The sequence below is a fragment of the Marmota flaviventris genome, chromosome 16, assembly GCF_047511675.1.
Source record: "Marmota flaviventris isolate mMarFla1 chromosome 16, mMarFla1.hap1, whole genome shotgun sequence".
NCBI classification, from domain to species: Eukaryota; Metazoa; Chordata; class Mammalia; order Rodentia; family Sciuridae; genus Marmota; species Marmota flaviventris.
In genome coordinates, this window is record NC_092513.1 from 77736241 (window position 1) to 77757012 (window position 20772).

The 20772-nt window shown below is 40.2% G+C and overlaps 1 long non-coding RNA gene and 1 pseudogene across 1 annotated transcript; one reads left to right on the forward strand and one right to left on the reverse strand.

The window, feature by feature from the left end:
• The first annotated feature begins 269 nt into the window (after positions 1–269).
• Positions 270–1721, forward strand: LOC114107938 (large ribosomal subunit protein eL31-like; annotated as a pseudogene).
• A 9409-nt stretch (positions 1722–11130) lies between these two features.
• LOC114107926 (uncharacterized) lies at positions 11131–20250 on the reverse strand. The gene is made up of 3 exons (XR_004618827.2): positions 19982–20250; positions 16273–17063; positions 11131–11446 (listed from the first exon to the last, which is right to left on the reverse strand). It is a non-coding gene; the product is annotated as an uncharacterized lncRNA (long non-coding RNA).
• Positions 20251–20772: the final 522 nt, after the last annotated feature.

Here is a 20772-nt window from a genome sequence, read left to right on the forward strand (position 1 = left end):
CTCATAAGATTATATTTCCTAGTGACATTGTAGCCATCTAGTTTGTATGAATACACTCTATGATGTTCACACCATGACAATTTTGGTATGATTAATTTTTCAGAATGTGTGGCTCTTGTTGAGCCAGTCATGACTGTACTGGGCAAGTTTACAATACTGATGGAATAATTCATACACTATGCCAGTGATTCTCAGCCCTAGATGAACACTCAAATTACCTGGGACATTTCAAAAGAAAAAGTAATAGACGTACGTAACAGGGTCTCACGATGCCTGGCAGAAACTCAGATGCACCAGCATTGCTACTACATGAGACAAGTATGAAGGTCCTTGCAAAAGAAATGAGAAGGTAATGAAATAAATTCCTGCTCTTCGACAGGTTTCCATCCTTGGGTATACATGGGAATCCTGTGGTTGGATAGAATTTTCAGAAATACGGGTGCCTGACCTCAGGGATTCTAACTGAATGTCTGTAGGTTATAGCTGGGACACTGACATTTTTTAAAAGTGCCCCAGTCTTTCTCATGTACATCCGAAGTTGAGAACTATTCCCTGAAAGTGTTCTTAGGAGGGGCAGACTTTCCAGGCTTTGTGGATTCTTTTTAGGTACAGTACATTCAGGCATTCGAAAAGTCACTGTTGGTTTGCCTGCATTGATCTAAGCTGTATTTTCTGTTTGAAAGTACCTAAAAAGATCATTCGAAATTTTACTGTTGGAAGATGCTTTTTGCTGCTTAATGCAATCACACAGGAAATGACTTTTGTCTTATAAAACACCACTTCTGATCCTTTTTCCTGTCACAGTACCCACAGAAATTGATGGTATTGTACAAGATGCTTGAGGTCACTTGATGGGCAGAAGTGGCTAAGCTAATAGTTCCCATGGCTCCAAGAACCAAAGGCATCACTGTCTCAGAAAAATAGTATGGAAGGCTGATTGAGAACCTGTTTTGAACAACTAGGGCTCTTTCAGCCCAGAAATGCATAAAACTGCTATTCTGTATTATCCTTCTCTGAATTACAGAGCAAGAACAGCAGTCCAAAACCTCATTTATTATCAGTAGCTAGGATAATAAAACACAAACTGCATCCCAATAATAACATTTTTTGTCTTTATTTTCTTAATTAAATGGACAAGCTGCTTCTTTTAAATCACTATTAGGATACAATCCCCCATCCTTTTCCTTCCAACTTGCACCCTGCAGAAGGGATCTTACAAAAGGATGGCAAGAAGAAGGGCCATTCTGTGATCTCCCAGGCAGTGACCCAAGAATACACCACCAACATTCACAAGCACATGCACGGAGTGGACCTTGAGAAGTGCACCCCTTTGGGCATTCAGCAAGACCCGGATATTTGCCACTAAGGAGATGTCCAATGGTACCGTGCTCAACAAAGCTGTCTAGACCAAAGGAATGAGAGACGTTCCATACCACATCCATGTGTGGTTGCCCAGAAAAGCAAATCAGGATGAAAATTCACCAAACAAGCTCAATGCTTTGGTTACAGATGTACCTGTTACCACTTTAAAAAATCTGCAGACAGCTAACCTGGATGAGAATGAACTGGTAACTGTCAAAGGTGTAGAACCAAATGTACACACAAAATCACTAGTCGGCTCCATCTCCCTCACTGGAGCCCATTTCACTGTAGGAAATATAAGGAAACAGAAAAGACAGCAGAGCATTCATTATTGGTTTAGATATTATGTCATTAAATGATAAGTCTATTTATGAAGTTTTCCTCCCCGTGGACCAGGGGCCAAAGGTGACAGCAAAAAAGAACATCTAAGACTCCTTATTTTTCAACTTCGTGCCAAAAGGTGTGATTAATAGTTCTTATACAATGAAACAGGAAAGCAGGTTAAGAGTTTAAAAAAATTCTGTATTGCAGTGGTTCTTATAGGGAATATTTTAATTTCTTTCTAGTAGAAATACACATATTAGGCCGATAAACTGAGCATTCATTAAGCATCATTTAATTTAATGTACATTTTGAATTTTATGAACTATTACAGATGGATCGAGTACAAAGTACAGTCGTGTCAAGTCTTGGGTCTCATTCTAGTTTAGAAATCCTGTTTGTCCTGGATTAAACAGATAGATGTGTATTTTTCTCTTGCTTCCTCTGTATCTCCTGAAAGAAGGTTGAAATTGAATGGAAAGAGAAACCACAAGATTCGGGCTTACAACCCGTCCCGGTACATTGAGTGGTGTTGGACCACTGCCCGAGTCCTAGGTGACAGGATAAAATTAAACAAAACAAAACAAACAAACAAACAACAACAAAAAACAGCCTTTTTTCTACACCATAGAAGACCTGTGTTCTCTTCTTTTTCTATTCTTTTCCTATCAAGTCAGGTCTAAAGTTCAAAAACTCTATGTTCATAGAAATGCTATGCAGTTGTTTTTAAAAAAAGAGTGAAGATCTCTTTGGGGTGATTTACAAGATACATAGTTGGGTGATAAAAGCCAAGCAAACATGGGAATACATGGTGTGTTATATGTTATGTAAGAAAGAAGGGGAAATAAGAAGTCATATATATGTATGCTCATGTTTGCAAAGATGACCCCCTCAAAATATGGGAATGATATACCAGAAAACACTGAGGGCGTTACCTATAAGTAGCAGGCGGGTGGGGACAGATGAGGTGGAAGGGATACTGAAGACAGTGACACTATTTCTCCTACGTTGTTCTGACTTTCAGAAGCATATGCCTGTGTTCCACATCATCAAAAAATAGTATTAACATATGAGAATGAGAAAGAAGGGAAAATACCTGAAACTGAAACTAACTGTATTCCAAAGGAATATTATAATAAGACCAAAAGTGGAAATAAAAAACTTATCAATAAATTATGAATATATATAGTCCTTAGATAGAATGTCCTGTGCTCTTGCAAAGATGGCAGGAGAAACTTCTGGAATATTGGCAAAGAAAAAGAAGCCAAAGATTTTAAAGTCACAGACTTATGTCCCATTGGTAAGGTTTAAGGGGATACCATAGCTAAATCTGAGATAATTTGAGCACCAAAATGGTTAAGGATGGAATGAATTAAACCATTGGGAATAAATGGGAATCCAAGAATCTATGCTGGTGATAGAAGATAAGTAGATGATAGATAGATATGGATGGATATTTGGATGGATGGAAGGGAAAAGCTCCTGTTTATGGAATGCTGAGGGCCAAGTGATAAATTTGAAGGGAATTGGGCAGATCACCACATTACAGCAGCCAAACACTCTGGAGTCCACCAGGAAGACCGATGGATGATAAATCATTTGGGGGGCTGTTATGGTGAGGAGCAGATCCTAGGGTTCCACCACAGATCACTCACTGTATTGTAAGACAGAAAATAATTGTATAATGGATAAATCAGACCCTAGATTGACTGGACGATCAAAATTAGCATCACCAGTGAGTGACAGCACATGCCACCAAATGTGGACCTGAAAAGGACATATCTGCACAGTGTCAATATGACTTGACTCTAATCATGGGAGGCATCAAACAAACCCCACAAAAAGAATATCCTAAAAAATACCAAAAATGATAGTCTTTAAAAGTATCCATCTTATAAAAACTCAAAGGCTGCGAAACTATTCCCGACTAGGTTTGTTAAATTATAGCGAATGACTGAAATTATTGTGATGACTAAAATCCACAATACATTTTTGTGATGCAGTGTTTCAAACATACAGAAAATTACACAGCATAAGCTGGGCACAATGGTGCATGCTTTTAATCCCAGCAGCTCAGGAGGCTGAGGCAGGAGGATTCCAAGTTCAAATCCAGCCTCAGCAACTTAGTGAGACCCTCAGTAACTTAGTGAGACCCTGTCTCAAAATTTAAAAAATAAAATAAAATAAAAAGGGCTGGGGATGTAGCTTATTGGTAAAGCGTTTCTGGGTGGATTTAATCCTCAGTACCAAAAAATAAAAAAAATAAATAAAGAAAGAAAAGAAAATTACACAGAATAATATAATGGCATCCTAGTATCCATAACCCAGTCTTTTCAAAACCTAATATTTTGCTTCAGGTAACAATATTTTAGGGTATAAAATATAATGAAGGCTATCAAAATTCCTTAGAAAACCATTCTGCCTTCTCTTCCTCGCTTTCTAGAAAAAATTGCTTTTTAAAATTTTGTGGTTTTTGTGGGTTACACTAAGTCTTTGCAAATTGTGTTTGTGTGTGTGTGTGTGTGTGTGTGTGTTTTCCATAGCTCACTTTGGTTTTGAAACATATCTTTTTTGATACCTACAGCACTGGCTTACTCTTTTAATTATTTGTATTCAATTAAGTTAATTATTTGTATTTAATTATTTGTATTTAATTGAATGAACATTCTCCATTGATAGGCATTTGGGTTGTTTTAATTTTTTTCACTATTATAAGCAATAGTATAGAGAACATTCTGTTATCTATTTTCTTGCACACACTTAGCAAAAAATTTCCAATATTGCCCAAAACATGAAATGGGCCAAAAGGTATGTAAAGATACAGCTTCACAAGAGGTTGAAAGATTATCTTCCAGAGCAGTTGTATGAGTTTACACCTCAATGAATGAGTTTCCAAAGATATTGGAAACAAGGTTTTCTACCAATCTGATGAATACAAAACCGTTGCTCACTATGGTTTTAATTTGCATTTCTCAGGCTGTTCATGAGATTATTTTTTTTCTTTTTAGATTTTTAAAAAATCTTAATTAGATATATTTGACAACAGAATGCATTACAATTTATATTACACATATAGAGCACAATTTTTCATATCTTTCGTTATACACAAAGTAGAGTCACACCCTTTGTGTCTTTATACAAGTACTTAGGGTAATGATGACCATTGCATTCCACCGTCTTTCCTACCCCTGTTCCCCCTCTCTTCCACTCCCTCCCCTTTTCCCCTTTGCTCTAGTTAGAGTTCATTTAAGCCTCCCATCCCTGCCCCCCCAACCCCCCCTACAGCATATTATGGCTCATCGTCCTTAAATCAGAAAAATCATTCAGAATCTGATTTGGGGGGATTGGCTAATTTCACTTATCATTATATTCTCCAGCTTCATCCATTTACCTGCAAATGCCATGATTTTATTCTTTTTTAATGCTGAGTAATATTCCATTGTGTATATATACCACATTTTCTTTATCCATTCATCTACTGAAGGGCATCTAAGTTGGTTCCACAGTTTAGCTATTGTGAATTGTGATGCTATAAACATTGATGTGGTTGTCTCCCCAACAGTATGCTGTTTTTAAGTCCTTTGGGTAATAGACCGAGAATGAGATAGCCGGGTCAAATGGTGGTTCCATTCCTAGTTTTCCAGGGAATCTCCATACTGCTTTCCAGATTGGCTGCACCAATTTTCAGTCCCACCAGCAATGTATGAGTGTGCCTTTTCCCCCACATCCTCGCCAGCATGGTATTGGCACCAAAATAGACTTGTAGACCAATGGTATAGAATAGAGGACACAGAGACTAATCCACATAATCACAGTTATTTTATATTTGACGAAGGCACCAAAAGCATGCATCGGAGAAAAGACAGCCTCTTCAACAAATGGTACTGGGAAAATTGGAAATCCATATGCCATAAAATGAAATTAAGCCTCTATCTCTCACCATGCACAAAACTCAACTCAAAGCGAATCAAGGACCTAGGAATTAAACCATAGACACTGCGTCTATTAGAAGAAAAAGTAGGCCCTAATCTTCAACATGTGGGATTAGGCCCCAACTTCCTTAATGAGACTCGTATAGCACAAGAGTTAATATCAAGAATCAATAAATGGGGTGGATTCAAACTAAAAAACTTCTTCTCAGCAAAAGAAACAATCAGTGAGGTGAATGGAGAGCCTACAGAATGGGAGCAAATCTTTACCCTAAGCACATCAGAGAGAGTCTAATCTCTAGAATATATAAAAAACTCAAAAATTTTAACACCAAGAAAACAAATAACCCAATCGATAAATGGGCCAAGGAATTGAGCACACACTTCTCATGAGACTGTTTTTATAAGTAGTTATGTAATATTTCAATTTTTTTCTGCAAGTTTTCTATTTATATCCTTTGTCCCATTACTTCTAGGTGAGATGTCATCCTATTTTCGTTGGTGTTAAAGTTTGGATGTGGATTATCCCCCAAGGCTCGTGTATTAAGGGCTTGGTCCCCAGTACAACAATGTTCAGAGGTGGGACTTTGGAAAGTGGTTTGATCATGAGGACTGTAACCTCATCAGTGGATTAACATCTGAGTGGATTATTGGGAGGTGATGGAAACTGCAGGACGTGGAACCTAGTTGAAGGGAGTAGGTCTTTGGAGGCATGTCCTTGGGAACTGTATTGTGTCCCCGGCACCCTCCTCTCTCTCCTTTCCAATTACCAGGAGGTGAGCAGCCAAACTTCAGGACTTGCTCCCTACCATGATTCTCTGCCTCATCAAAGGCCAACAATCAGTGGATTCAAGCAACCGTAGACTGAAATCTCTGAATCTGTGAGCCAAAAGAAGTTTTTTCTCCCTTAAGTTGTTTTCCTCAGTCATTTTGTCATAGCAATGGAAAGCTGACTAACACAACTGGTTTGTAGGATTTCTTTATGAACTTTGATTATATGCATTTTGGATGTCTTTTCTCACTCTTTAACCTGTATTTTCATGTTCTCTCTGTTATCTTGGTTCTCCAGGATTTTTATATTAATGATATCAGGTGTATAGTTTTTTTTTTATGATCGGGTGTGTCCTTTCTGTATATTTCCTCATCTGAGGGTCTTAAAACATATTTTCCTAAATTTTTCTAATATATTAAGCTTTTTCATTTTCACATTTATGTCTAATCTATCAAGAATTATTTGAGGATGATGTGACATAATAATCTAATTTTATTTTTTGCCATAATGAATTTCTAGTTGACATAGCCTCATGAATTTGGGTTACACAGTCTACTTCAAAGGCATTGTCTCTTTCTAGAAAGAAAGAGTTCCGGAAATCCTAAATTTTTCTCATGAGGAAAATCTGTTGGTATCTGGTATCATTTTTCATTGAAAACATATTTGATCACTTCTAAAACACTCAATTTCTGATTTTATTATTTTAAGAAAAAACCCAGTTTGTGAATAGCAAGACTAAATAGTTTTGATTGGTCAATGATATTAACCCAAATAGTGGAGGCTGGAATCTTCCACTTGGATGTGTTAAATAACTGTGATCATCCAAGGAGAAAGAACTATGATCTACAAAGATATCCACAGATGTCCAGAGTCTTTGATTTTATCCATATAGTGTATACAATAGTTGCACCAAATGACAAGAGTTTTTGTCTAGTGCTAAGCGTTCATTCACTGATCATTGACTCTTGAGGGCCCTGAGGCTTTGCAAACCCATCTTGTTATTTTCTGTGAGACAATTTTTTCTTGTTCAATTGGTAGGTATACTCTCTGAGTTATTTATCTATTACCTCCTGTTATACAGCTGCAGATGTTTTCCTTTCGATGAGACTACAGTCAGAAATTTTTCTTTCAAATTTTGTAATGTTTCGGTTAAAATTCTTCACCCTATTTCCATCAGCTTTCCAGCTTGTAGTCTTGTCAAATTTCAGACCAAAGTGTTATGCCACTTGGTATTACTTAGGAATCACTGCATGAAATTACTGCCAGTTTTGTCTCTCTGCAAAACTTACAACTCAGCAAACTTGATGCACTCTCCCACTCTTGGTTGATTGATAGGGAAGGAGTTGGGACCTTCCACGCATTAGCCTGGGAATATCGGTGGGTCATAAACAGGCCCTGGGTGCTGTGTTTCTGAGCCTGAAACAGAGAGGGCTTAAATTCCCAGTTGCTTCCTCTCAAACATCCTTCCCTGAAGGATCCTTTCCCCTCCAAGCTTTTTTAGGACAAGCCAAGTGTGCTTGGCCACACTGTGATATCACTCTTCATTTTATAGGAGGAGAAAAGTTGAGTTCCCCTAAGACTGGTCAAGGGTAATCTAGCCCATTGCACTTGTAGTGGTCAGTATTTCTGCCTAGTTTCTAGTTTACTGTTGATTCAGTTTCTTGTAATGACCAATATACATTGTGAGCACAGGTGTGTGTGTGTGTGTGTGTGTAAGCTGGAGTATTAGATTCAGACTGTCCAAAGGCCTACTTGTGGATGCCAAATAAACATGAGCAAGCCTGGTGCTCCAACACAAGGCTTCCAGGTAAAGGAACGGGGACAGGAGCACAGAGAGAAGAGCTCTCATGGGTCTTCAGAGGCAAGCTGTGGTGACAGTCCTCACCCAAGATAATAGATTTTGTGGTAACCCCGTGGAGAGATCACCCAGTAGAGATGTTCCCAGGGGTTAAAAGACAGAGCAGAATCTCTGTTTCTCTGAGTTCCTCATCCACTGATTGAACTGACCATGGATTGGCAATGTTTGGAAAAAATATATCTCTATGGAACACGCAAAGACTTTTTTGCCCCTAGGCCTTGTTTTCTAAATAGTGCAGTATGACAACTATTTACATAGCATCCACATTGTATTAGGCATTGCAAGTAATCTAGAGGTTTAAAGCGTACAGAAGAGTGTATTTTTTGCCATAATGAATGTCTAGTTGACAAGACAATTCAGACATTTAGCCTCTGAATTTGGGTTACACAGTCTACTTCAAAGGCATTGTCTCTTTCTAGAACTAAAGAGTTCTGGAAATCCTAAATTTTTCTCTTGAGGAAAATCTGTAGATTATACACCAATACTGTGCCACTTTATATAAGAGACTTGAACATCTGCAGATTTGGGGATCCACAAAACCAATCCCCTGTAGATATAAGAGAAAGGTGAATAGTCCCAACCCTCTAATGTGCCAGTGACCTTTGTGTGGTCTTCTTGTCAGAGAAGAGCCATTATTTTTGTTTGTTTCCTTTATAACATCTGGTCTTAAACCCCTTGTGATCATGAAGCCTAAACATTTGATTGCTATTTTGGATGTATGGATTTTTTTCCTTGCCGTTCTATCCTTACTCTTGCACATATGAAAGAAGGGACAAAGTGTTAATCCTTGTTTTTATTTTTTTTGCTTGTTTGTAAAGCTGGGGATGGAACCCGAGGCCTTGTGTATGCTAAGCACACAAACTCCATAGCTGAACTACCTTCCCGGCCTGCTTTTGTTTTTATGATGCATTCATTCCCCAAAGATCCCAAGAGAGAAAAAAGTCACACAGGGTCAGGAGACAACCTGGGAGAAGAATCAAACCCTGACAGCCCTAGGAGACGGTGGTGAGGTGCTGGGAACGGGAACTCACACAGTGCAAAGGGGGCCAGGCCCTTTGGAAAAGGGCCTGAGAGTTTCTTCTAGAGTTAAGCACACTTACCATACGACCCAGCAGTCCCACTCCTGGGTTTTGACCTCCATCAGTCAGCTTTGTATCACTGTAACTCAAATACTTGAGAAGAGCAACTTGGAGGAGGAAAAGTTTGTTTTGGATCATGATTTTGGAGGTTCAGTCCTCGGTCGACCAACTCCATTGCTCTGGGCCTGAGATGTGGTAGAATATCCTGACAGATGGGCATGGTGGAGGACAGCAGCTCACCTCATGATAGACAGGTAGCAGTGATGGGGGGGAGCCATAGAGAAAAGAAGCCCTTCCAGGAAACACCCCACTCATCTCCCCCTTTCAGCCACGCCCCACCTGCCTACAGTTACTCCCATTCAAATTATTCATCCATCAACTGGATTAAGGAACTGATTAGGTTAAAGCTCTCATAAGTTGATCATTCCACCTCTGAAAATTCCTGCATTAACCCGGGAGCTTTAGGAGGACACCTCGTTTCCAAACCACGACAGTCCCCTAGAGAAACGAAAAGTTGTTTTCACACAGAACCTTGCATAGGCTTTACTTGTACAAACCCTAAACTGCAAGCAGCCCAAATGTCCTCCAGTGAGTGAATGGATAAAATGACTGTGATCTGGCTCTGCTATGAAATTCTACTCTGCAATAGAAAGAACCAAGCTATTGAAACCCACAACCACTCAGATCATCTCAAAGCCATTATGTTGGGTGAAAGAAGCCTGGCTCCAAATATCATGTGATTCCACCTCTAAGACACACTTGGAAAGTCAAAACTAGGGTGATAGAGGGGTTCTGAGCAGATTCGTGTTCTATTCACTCTGTCCATCCATTATGTTTCTTAGGACTTGATTAAATTCTTTTCTCATGTGCTTTAGATCTGAACCAATATAAGTTCCTCAATTTTGTGACTTGAGTGACAGGGTGTTATAGTTTGGACCTAGAGTAGCCCTCAAAGGCTCATGGGTTGAAGGTTTGGTCCCCACTGCAGCAAAATTCAGAGGTGGGATTTGGGGAAGCTATTGGATCCCAAAGGCTCTGAGCTCCTCCCTGGTTGAATCCACTGACAGATTTAGGAGGAGGGACCTGTTTCAAGGGAGTGGATCCCTGGGGTCATGTCCTTGGGGACTTTGTCTTGTCCCTGGCCCCTTCCATTCTGATTCCTGGCCACTATGAGGTGAGCGTTTGCTCTGCCACGCCTTCCCCATCATGATGTGGTGCCTTACCACAAGCCCAGAAATAATGGGGCCAGCTTACCTTGGAAGGAAACATTTGAAACTATGAGCCCAAATAAATCTTTCCTCCTTTAAGTTGATTTTCTCAGGTATTTCGTCACAGTGACAAAAAAGTCGAATAACACATCCAGAGTAGTATTCTCACACTTTGAGAAGTTTTACTGGTCAACCTTAATATATTCTTCTTTATATTCTCCAGGCAGAGATGCAAGGAGACAAAGATTCCCCAGGGTGAGCTCCCTGAAGTCGAGCAGTTGCTGACTTAGCCTGATCTCTGCTAGTACACTCCTGCTTATTCTTTGGGTTTTTTATTTGCTTTCTTTCCCCTATGGATTGGGTTAGACCTCCACTGAATTTTGACCTAGATTTGTTTTTTAATCTCCGGCTCCATGCCTTTCCTGCTCAGTTTTTCACAGTCTTCTTGTAGGTGGGAGGTTTTCCTCTTAAATATGACTTTGATTTTAGAGAGTGTTTCTGCAGTGTGGCCTCATTTTCCTCTTAATATGAGATTCTCTCCATGGGCATCACCAACTTGGTAGCACCAACCAACCAGTCCCAGAGGTCACAGACAGCCAAATTAAATCATTCCAAGCTCTCAGTTTATTAAGCAAATTGAAAACACACAGGGAGACACCGTGGCAAAGAAATCGGGTTAGTTAGCTGACGGATGGGGTACTAGCAGTCATTCCTGTGGTATGTCTGTCTTCTTTTTTTGTCACACCAGCTGTCCCTGTGGGTGACATCATTTGGACTCAGAGTCAAGATTTGAGCTGGGGGTCCAATCACAGCAGATGCCTGGGCCTGATAGGGCAAGGACGGCTGGACCTTCTAAGGCTTGTCAATCAGCCTGATGAGCAGCCAGGGGTTTTATTTGCATTTCTTAGACACCAGATCTAAGGAAATCAGAAAGAACCAGAGAGGGTGTCAGAGATGGGCACTGAATATTTAGAGCTTTAAGTGCCTCTGCTCTTTAGAGTCATGAACTTTAGGTGTCTCTTAGTTTTTCTTTTCCTTTCTATCGGTGTTCAACAGGCTCCGCTTATTAATTACTTTTCTGTATCTAACATAACTTAGGAATTGTGCCTGCCTACCAAGCTACCTGCTTTCTAGCTACTGATCACATCTTAAGCTTCCTCCTTTCCATGTTTTTTTTCTCTTCTCACTGCCCTCTGCTACCCTCACCCCAACCTGTTGAAAAATGGGGCTGGAGAAGGGGAGGAAGCCAACATCCGTTTTTGAGTTATCTCACGTTTGCCTGTATTACGTTTATGACTATCGGGGGCTGGCTATCTTGCTCATACCAGGCTCCAGAAAATCACCCACTTTCTCAGTGACTGAGGATAGGACAAGAGCAACAGCTGCTGTAACTATTCGCCTGCTCGTCTTTGAGGGGAGCTGATGCCTAAGACTCAAGGTGCCGAGGAACACGGAGGCCTGCCTGCTTCTGCAGATAGCTAGATCCCAGCGAAGAGGGTGAGGGAAAGCCGCAAGCCACAAAGCTAGTCCTGCTGGCTCCAAATGACCCATCACGCTGGTCACTTCTCTTCCCTGGGACAAACTGAAGGAAATGGAAATGGAGAGGCCAGAGGGTCCCTCAGGGACCTTTATCTTGTGACAGTAGCATCAGCAGCACAATAGGCCACAGAGTTCAGTGTGACCTCAGCTGAGAGCAGTCTGGAGGGGAAGCTGGCTCCCGACGGTCCCTGACGGTCCTCACTTCTCTGCTTATGCTCCGTGTCCAGCTGAGGCCTGGCCGCTGCTGTAGCAACTTTCAGAATGTGGAGAAGCGTATCAGAAAACAGAGGGGCCCCGGATATTGGTGAATGTTAGCAATGTCTATTTCTGCCCCATAGGCTTCATTGAAATATCTGAACATAAGCTGCAGGCATATTTTGCCCCAAAGTATTTTGTTGTGCATCTTGATAAAATAAGACACGTCTCCCTTTTCTCCTGTAGAATTGCAATGTGAATTGCAAACATTATGTCATTTTTGCCATCAAACCTGTGGGCATCTTTTAAAAGAACTTTTCCTTTAGAATGACACAATTACACGGTCATTCTCATATTACAAGAAAAGTAACAATTTCCCAGAATCTCCAATATCAAGTCATACTTAGGCTTTTCAATTAACTCAAGACTTGTTTTTTTTTTTTTTTTTTTTTTTGTGTGTGTGTGTAAATACCTTTCCAATTAACTCAAGACTTGTTTTTTTTTTTTTTTTTGTGTGTGTGTGTGTGTAAATACCAGGATCCAGTTAAAGACTCTGTACTGTATTGTCTAGAACAATCTCATAATAAAAAATTTGCCTTCTTTTTTTTTTTTAATTTTTTATTGTGGGTTGTTCAAAACATTACAAATTTCTTGACATATCATATTCCACACTTTGATTCAAGTGGGTTATGAACTCCCACCTTTACTCCATACCCAGATTGCAGAATCACATCAGTTACACATCCATTGATTTACATATTGCCATACTAGTGTCTGTTGTGCTCTGCTGCCTTTCCCATCCTCCACCCTCCCCCCTCCCCACCTCTCCCCTCCCCTCCCTTCCTCTCTCTCTACCTCCTCCACTGTATAACCCTGAGGGTCTCCTTCCATTTCCATGCAATTTTCCTTCTCTCTCCCTTTCCCTCCCACCTCTCATCCCTGTTAAATGTTAATCTTCTTCTCCTGCTCTTCGTCCCTACTCTGTTCTTAGTTACTCTCCTTATATCAAAGAAGACATTTGGCATTTGTTTTTTAGGGATTGGCTAGCTTCACTTAGCATAATCTGCTCTAATGCCATCCATTTCCCTGTAAATTCTATGATTTTGTCATTTTTTAATGCAGAGTAATACTCCATTGTGTATAAATGCCACATTTTTTTTATCCATTCGTCTATTGAAGGGCATCTAGGTTGGTTCCACAGTCTTGCTATTGTGAACTGTGCTGCTATGAACATCGATGTAGCAGTGTCCCTGTAGCATTCCCTTTTTAGGTCTTTAGGGAATAGACCAAGAAGGGGAATAGCTGGGTCAAATGGTGGCTCCATTCCCAACTTTCCAAGAAATCTCCATACTGCTTTCCAAATTGGCTGCACCGATCTGCAGTCCCACCAGCAATGTACAAGTGTACCCTTTTCCCCACATCCTCGCCAGCACTTGTTGTTGTTTGACTTCTTAATGGCTGCCAATCTTACTGGAGTGAGATGGTATCTTAGGGTGGTTTTGATTTGCATTTCTCTGACAGCTAGAGATGTTGAACATTTTTTCATGTACTTGTTGATTGACTGTATGTCCTCCTCTGAGAAGTGTCTGTTCAGGTCCTTGGCCCATTTGTTGATTGGGTTGTTTGTTCTCTTATTGTCTAATTTTTTGAGTTCTTTGTATACTCTGGATATTAGGGCTCTATCTGAAGTGTGAGGAGTAAAGATTTGTTCCCAGGGTGTAGGCTCCCTATTTACCTCTCTTATTGTTTCTTTTGCTGAGAAAAAACTTTTTAGTTTGATTAAGTCCCATTTGTTGATTCTAGTTATTAACTTTTGTGCTATGGGTGTCCTATTGAGGAATTTGGAGCCCGACCCCACCGACTGTAGATCGTAGCCAACTTTTTCTTCTATCAGACAGCGCGTCTCTGATTTGATATCAAGCTCCTTGATCCATTTTGAATTCACTTTTGTGCATGGCGAGAGAAAGGGATTCAGTTTCATTTTGTTGCATATGGATTTCCAGTTTTCCCAGCACCATTTGTTGAAGATGCTATCCTTCCTCCATTGCATGTTTTTAGCCCCTTTATCAAATATAAGAAAGTTGTAGTTTTGTGGATTGGTTTCTGTGTCCTCTATTCTGTACCATTGGTCCACCCATCTGTTTTGGTACCAGTACCATGCTGTTTTTGTTACTATTGCTCTGTAGTATAGTTTGAAGTCTGGTATCGCTATACCGCCTGATTCACACTTCCTGCTTAGCATTGTTTTTGCTATTCTGGGTCTTTTATTTTTCCATATGAATTTCATGATTGCTTTCTCTATTTCTACAAGAAATGCCGTTGGGATTTTGATTGGCATTGCATTAAACCTATAGAGAACTTTTGGTAATATCGCCATTTTGATGATGTTAGTTCTGCCTATCCATGAACAGGGTATATTTTTCCATCTTCTAAGATCTTCTTCTATTTCTCTCTTTAGGGTTCTGTAGTTTTCATTGTATAAGTCTTTCACCTCTTTTGTTAGGTTGATTCCCAAGTATTTTATTTTTTTTGAAGATATTTTGAATGGAGTGGTTGTCCTCATTTCCATTTCAGAGGATTTGTCGCTGATATACAGGAATGCCTTTGATTTATGCGTGTTGATTTTATATCCTGCCACTTTGCTGAATTCATTTATTAGCTCTAATAGTTTCTTTGTAGAGCCTTTTGGGTCTGCTAGGTATAGAATCATATCATCTGCAAATAGTGATAATTTAAGTTCTTCTTTTCCTATTTTGATGCCTTTAATTTCTTTCGTCTGTCTAATTGCTCTGGCCAATGTTTCGAGAACTATGTTGAACAGAAGTGGAGAGAGAGGGCATCCCTGTCTTGTTCCAGATTTTAGAGGGAATGCCTTCAGTTTTTCTCCATTCAGAATGATGCTAGCCTGAGGCTTAGCATAGATTGCTTTTACAATATTGAGGTATGTTCCTGTTATCCCTAGTTTTTCTAGAGCTTTGAACATAAAGGGATGCTGTACTTTGTCGAATGCTTTTTCCGCGTCTATTGAGATGATCATATGGTTCTTATTTTTAAGTCTATTGATGTGGTGAATAACATTTATTGATTTCCGTATATTGAACCAGCCTTGCATCACAGGGATGAATCCTACTTGATCATGGTGTACAATTTTTTTGATATGTTTTTGTATCCGATTCGCCAGAATTTTATTGAGGATTTTTGCATCTAGGTTCATTAGAGATATTGATCTGTAGTTTTCTTTCTTTGAAGTGTCTTTGTCTGGTTTAGGTATCAGGGTGATGTTGGCCTCATAGAATGAATTTGGAAGTTCTCCCTCCTTTTCTATTTCCTGAAGTAGCTTGAAAAGTATTGGTATTAGTTCTTCTTTAAAGGTTTTGTAAAATTCTGCTGTATACCCATCTGGACCTGGGCTTTTCTTAGTTGGTAGTCTTTTTATGGTTTCTTCTATTTCCTCAATTGATATTGGTCTGTTTAGGTTTTCTATATCCTCCTGACTCAATCTGGGAAAATTTGCCTTCTTTGCACCCATATACCTCTTTATAGAATTCTAACTTTTTGCAGTGTAGGGCCCATTGTCTTATTGAATGTTCTACCTTCTGGACTGATCTGTTTTTCTCCTTACGGAACTATTTCATTTCTTCTTCTACTTCATCTATCCATAACTCAGAAGGTACATAGAAAAATTTCCCTAGTCAGCTTTTTCCCTGCTGAGACCAAAAAACTTGACAAGAACAATTAGAAGAGGAACCGTTTATCTCGGGGCTCCCAGTTTCAGAGGTCTAGGTCCATAGACGGCTGACTCCATTCTTTGGGGCCCGAGGTGAGGCAGACTATCATGGAAGAAGAGTGTGGAGGAGGAAAGCAGCTCAGGACACAGTACCAGAAAGCAGAGAGAGAGAGAGAGAGAGAGAGAGAGAGAGAGAGAGAGAGAGAGCTCTACTCAACAAGGACAAAATAAATACCCTAAAGCCTTGCTCCTAGGGGCCCACCTCCTCCAGACGTGCCTTACCTGTCTACAGTCACCACCCGGTTAATTCCTCTCGGTGGTCAATGCGCTGATCAGGTCAAGGCTCTCATCACCCAGTTATAACCTCTGAACTTTCTTGCATTGTCTCACCTGAGCTTTGAGGGGTACCTCCCAGCTAAACCCTAACCCCTGGAATCAGGCTAGCCACGTCAGCAAGGACACTTCATGAGGTTCAGTATCAAGACCATATTTCCCTACATATGTAAGAGCTGCTGTCTGTCCTGCAGCCCTCAGTGCTGCCAGCCCTGGTCACGGCCAGGCCTTCCGTGAAGACCGCATCTCCCCAGTTTCTAAGTCATCTGTGCAGTGAGAGTTCAGCACTGCATCAGCTCCCTGCAAAAGCTTCAGACAGCATTTTTAAAAAGCAAGATTGATTTCGACTTGTGATTCTCCCGGGCAGTGAACTTTCAAAAAAATAGAGAGAAGCTATGCGAATTAAGCTGGCCGATGGAGCGAGTTGACGCGTGTCTGAAGTTAGCCAGGAGAAAAGTCCAGATCCTTTTTATGATGGGTCTCCTTCCATTCTTCTCCCTGGGTTGGGCCTTGCCTGAGTCTGTGTGATGCACAGGTCTCTAGGTTTTGCTCTGGCCTTTCTGGCCTCTCCTTTAAAATGTTGTTTATAGGCTTCTTCCTGATCCTAAATATGGATTTCTTTGGGCCCCATCCAAGTCATTGTCCTCTTCATTCTTGACGCACACTCTTGGGAAGACATTATCCACATCTGTGGTGTTGACTGCCATCTATAAGCCGGTGAGTCACAGAACACAGTGGATCTGTTGGGGTTCACCGAGGAAGGAGAGAGGGAGGGAGGGAGGGAGGGAGAGAGAGAGAGAGACAGAGAGAGAGGTGTTTATTTTAAGGAATTGGCTCTCACAGTTAAAAAGGCATGAACCAGCCACACCTGGATGGCCATATGTGGTTTTTGGGTTTCCCCACTTCAGCAAAAAATATAACAGAACTGAAGGTAAAAAGGTTAAGGAGAAAAAAAAAATTAAGAAAACGATGATGGGGAGGTTAAAGGCAAGTGAGAATATTCTGGGTGCTTTCATCATCTCCTCAGTATCTTTCTATCTGAAGTCTAATGAAAAGCTGGGCACTTTTTATTTTATATAATTTTAATTTTATTTCATTTTTGCAGTGCTGGGAATGAAACCCAGGGCCGGAGATGTGCCCTACCACTGTAACCCTGATCCACTGTTTGTTTGTTGTTTTTGTTTGTTTGTTTTGGTATCAATCAGCGTTGAATCCAGGGATGCTTTACCACTAAGCTACATCCTCAGCCCTTTTTAAAAATTTTTATTTTGAGACAGAATATCACTAAGTTGCCTTGGGCCTTACTAAGTGCTTGAGGCTGGCCTCAAACTTGTGATTCTCCTGCCTCAGCCTCCCAAGTCACTGGGATTATAGGCCACAATTTTCATTTTTAAGGAAAATTTTGAGACAGGTTATCTACTTATCTGTGTCCCTCCCCTCCCAGGTAAAACATTTTTGCTACTTATTTAAAAAGTGAAGATTCTTATTTAACTTAGTTCAGTAAAGCCTTTAAAAATAATATAGCTTCATGAAGAATGTTTCTAATATATCCATTAAAATATTAGTAAAAATTGCTACCATTTATTCAGTGCACCATCTAAACTGCTTGGTCACTAAAACACAAGAAAACCAAGACTTAGAAAGACAAGAACACATAAAAAGTGACAGAGCTGAGCCTGGCATGGTGGTGCACACCTGCAAGCCCAGCCGTTTGGGAGACTGAGGCAGAAAGATGGCAAGTTCAAGGCCAGTCTCATCAACTTAGTGAGGCTCTAAGCAACTTAGCAAGACCCTGTCTCAAAATAAAAAACAGTTAGGGATGTGGTGCAGTGGTTAAATACCCTGAGTTCAATGACAGCCAAGATGTTGTCCAGGTTTGTCAGACACCAGGGTTACACTTAATCTCATATGCCCTTTGGATTCTAACTTTGCCAGGCTCCTTTTCGGTTGTTTCCTCTCCTGTGGATCCAAGGTCAAGGGGCCAGCCACATCTGGTGAGGGCCTTCTTGCTGGTGGGAACTCTCTGCAGAATCCCAAGCACAGGGCATCACATGGTAAGGTAGATCGAGTATTCTGGGTGGGTCTCTCCTGCTTTTCTGATTCTGATATACACCAATGTCAAAGTAGAGACTTCTCCTTCTTGATCTCAATCTAATCTTTTAAAAGTGTAAAAGAAGTATGGTTTATTCAAGCATGAAGAATAGAAAACAGAACTCTTGCAGGGCAGGAGGGCACCTGATAGTGGGTTGCCAACCACATCTAATCTTTTTTTTTTTTTTGGGGGGGGGGGGTTAAGAATTTTATGTTATTTTAAATTTTATTTGTTTTAATTAGTTATACATGACAGTAGAATGCACTTATAATACTTTGATATATCATACATAGGTGGAATTCATCTAATCTTAATTACCTCTCAAAGGCCTCACTTCCAAATACAGTTAACATATAACTCCTTGAGGGCTAAGTCTCAACCTGAGTTGTTTTTTTTTCCCCAGTACTGGGGATTGAACTCAGGGGTGCTCTACCACTGACCTATATCCCCCAGTTCATTATATTTTTTTATTTTGAATTGTCCAGGCTGGCCTCAAACTTACAATCCTCCTGCCTCTGCCTCCCAAGTCACCATGGTATGACACCATGCCCAGCCCAAGGCATAAAGTGAGTTTTGAATGGAACAAACACCCAGATAGCATCTCTAGCAGATCCCATTTCTGTTCACCTCCCTTCATTGACTTAGAACACAGAACTAAGACACAGATTTTGCTACGTGAAATATTTCTAGACAATGTGGCCTTTATGACTTTTAAATTAAATTTATTTTAAAAAGCTAAGTTGTATTTTTAATTCTTCTTCCTTTCTCTTAAAAAAATCTTAAGACTACAGTTGAAAGAACATGAGACACATTTATTTGCCTCTTATATTTACCCATTGTTAACTTTAGTTTTTCTAAATAAGTTGCAGACATCACGACAACTGAGTTCTAAAGCATGTGTCCAATATAAACCCTAAAAACTATTTTATAGTACCATTTGAATTTCAAAATTTCTCAGCCTTTTATAGCTATCTTTTCTCCAGTATATGGTATTGGCACCAAAATAGACATGTAGACCAATGGTACAGAATAGAAGACACACAGACAAACCCACATAAATAGTTATCTATCTATCAATTTATTCACTTGCTTATTTTGGTGGTGGGGTTTGAATCCAAGGCCTTGCCTATGCTAAGTATGTGTCCTACCACAGAGCTACCCCATATCTCCAAGTAGGTTGTTTTGAGTGGATTATCCTTGGCTACAAAGGCAATAACAAGGATGGTGTCAGTCCAAGGCTGGATAGGCAGTTGTTGGACAAGTAGGTGTTTCCTGTGTCAGGCTGCGGTGGCTTTTGTGTGAGGTTGTGGTTCTGCTAGGGTCTTGGGTGATGGTTCTTGGCACCAGGCATGCATGCAAGAGACCTCCTTCGTCAACTCTCCAATTTATTTATCTTAAGCCTTGGCATAAGCGACTGTTTTGATTCCGACAGTTCTCACACTAGAAAACATAGTTCTATTCTCAGCTCTTTGCATGATTTCATTTTCACATCCAAGGGTCTTTAAGGTGCATCACAGGAATGGGGGTGTAGCTCGGTGTCAGAGCATGGGTATTTCTCTTTCCTACCTTGTAGCTGCAGCAGGCTCCTAGCTGTCCTTTGTCACCACTCCAATGCCTTCCATGTGTAGTACAGGCTGGATCTCCCTACTCTTCTGATACAGAATCTTCAACAGCTCCTCACGTCTTACGGGAGAAAGTTCGAATATTTTGCATGGGGAATTCTTCCTTTGGATGCCAAACTTCCCCTGCTTCATGTTTAAGCATAGTTTATTTATTAATAAATTTAGGGCTGAATTATTATACATGTACAGTGAAGCAAAGGATGATACACAGCTCAGTGACTTTTCACGAAGTGAACCCACTCAAGTCAGCATCCCGGAAGCCTTTCTCATTCCTCCTCCCAAGTGACTCATCTCCTTCCTCCTCCTTTTTCTATTGCAGTGCTGGGGGTAGCACCCAGCATGTCATGCTAGGCACATACTTTACCCCTGAGCCACACCCCAGCCTCCCTTGACTTCTAACACCATAGATTAGTGTGCTCTTTCAAAACTCTTACATAAATGGAATTCTAGAATGGGTATTATTTGAAACCTGACTTCTTTTGTGTAATATTTTATTTGTAAGATTTATCCAGGAAAACTTTCGTGTCTCTTTAGATTTTTCATGTTTTGTCATATAATACTTATGGTATGAATATATCGAGATTTGTTTTTCTCTTTTATTATTGATGCATATTTGGATTTCTAGCCTTTGCTATTATGAAAAATGCTGCTATGAACATTCATGTTCAGGTTTTGTGTGGACACATTTTTATATCTACCAGGTGTGCATCTAAAAGCACAGTTACTGAGTCAGAA